Raw genomic sequence first — 1735 nt, 5'->3', positions numbered from 1 at the left:
ATCGGTGGAAAATTAGGGTTCTATTAGGTTACCACATTCCAGAAGGTTATTTTATATGTTAGCCATAGGATGTTTATTAGGCCCAACACAGAGGTGGGCAAGGAATGGCTATTTAGGAGATTAAACAAAGCCCAAGATGAGGTGTGGTTAGAATCTGGCACTGCAACAGTCCTGTGTCTCCACATGGCTGAAGTTCTAATCAGTCTTTGCAGACAGGACTTCTTTTCCAGAGATCTTGTTCACACAAAGTTAGATTATTTAATTAACAGTACCTTTTCTCCCCAAAGGCTTCTAAAAATTTAGTATACTTACTAGAGCCAGCAGTGAGTGTTCTGAATGAATATAAGCAGCATATCCAGACGGTGTGATTGTTGTGTTTTCTTGTGAGTAATTAGGGCCAAAAGCTTGTACATGGCCTTCTATCTCTCATCTACAGTTGCAGCCTAAACATTTTTTAAATATAATTTTTATGCACAAAATGTACTTTCAGTGTAGATGACTGAATCTGATCAGGGAAACTGGCCACTTGCCCTGATTTATTTATTGAGTTCTTTACAAGAGATAAAGTATTGTCACTAAGATAGTAACTTCTTGATTATGGTAGGACAGAGTTATTGCCCTTATGTGGTTGCCATTCAAAATGTTCAAGCCTTTTATTTTATTTTATTTTAATTTTAATTTCAAGTTTTTCATTTTATTCTGTGTAGGAGTGTTTTTTTGTACATGGATGCTTGTGCACCCCCGTGTTCCTGAGGCCCAGCAGGTCAGAAGAGGCTGTTAGAGCCCCTGAGGCTGGAGTGGTGAATGGATAGCCATGAGTCACCGTGGGGGTGCTGGGAACAGAACCCTGGGCCTCTGCAAGGACAGGTGCCCTTGATTGCTGAACCAGCCCTCCATCAAAAAAAAAAAAAAATGGTTTAAACACTGTGATTTCAAGTGTAAGGAAAAATATCTAAAAATATTTTTACACTCTTTATCATATTTTAATATTTCATTAATTCATCAGAGAAGATTTAAATTATGGAGATGTCAAAAGTGGTTAGTATCTTCTTTCATCTTAAAGACCAATGCTGATGACGGTTCCCTCAACACGGGAATTGAGCAAAGCTATTTCATTCCTGCAGAGGCAGAGACAATGCTGATGCAGACAAAACTTAAAGCAGAATCGAATGCTGTAAAGGACTAATGGATTTGCACTGAGACAAAATGGCTATATTTTAATTTATTGTTTGTTTGCTGAAACAAGTTGTCACTGTCAACGCCCGAACATTGCCAGCTGTCCCTGAGGTAGCCATGTAGTCCTGGATGACTTAGAATGCCTGATTCTTCTGCCTGTGCATCCTAAGCGCTAGCTCTAAATGAATAATATCTTCATGTAGTTGTTCTCTTTTCTTCCTGTGTTTGCCACACTGACATGGAAGAGATCCAAAGTAACAGAAGTGATGTCATAAAGGACTAGTTAACAGTAGACTTGTTTAGGAGATACTCAGACTTTAGGTAAGGGAGCACTGCCTCCCAAATACCCCAGAGATCAGTGGTGTGCTAACCAGGTCACTTAGAGATAGTAAAACCTAGGATGCTAGGAGGCAACTGTTTACTCGCCAGGAATGGCTGGCACTTAGGTTCCATTTCCATAACAACAGAGCCCTATCAGGGCTTTACAACAGCCATTAGGTCCAATCCCCGTAACAAAGAATAGGCCTCTAATAATCAGCTCAAGGGGACCATGCAGGTG

The sequence above is a fragment of the Psammomys obesus genome, unplaced genomic scaffold (genome assembly GCF_907164565.1).
Source record: "Psammomys obesus unplaced genomic scaffold, mPsaObe1.curated_primary_1811, whole genome shotgun sequence".
In the NCBI taxonomy this organism is placed as follows: Eukaryota; Metazoa; Chordata; class Mammalia; order Rodentia; family Muridae; genus Psammomys; species Psammomys obesus.
The sequence above is the reverse complement of the archived record's forward strand: the minus strand, read 5'-3'. Positions refer to the sequence as shown.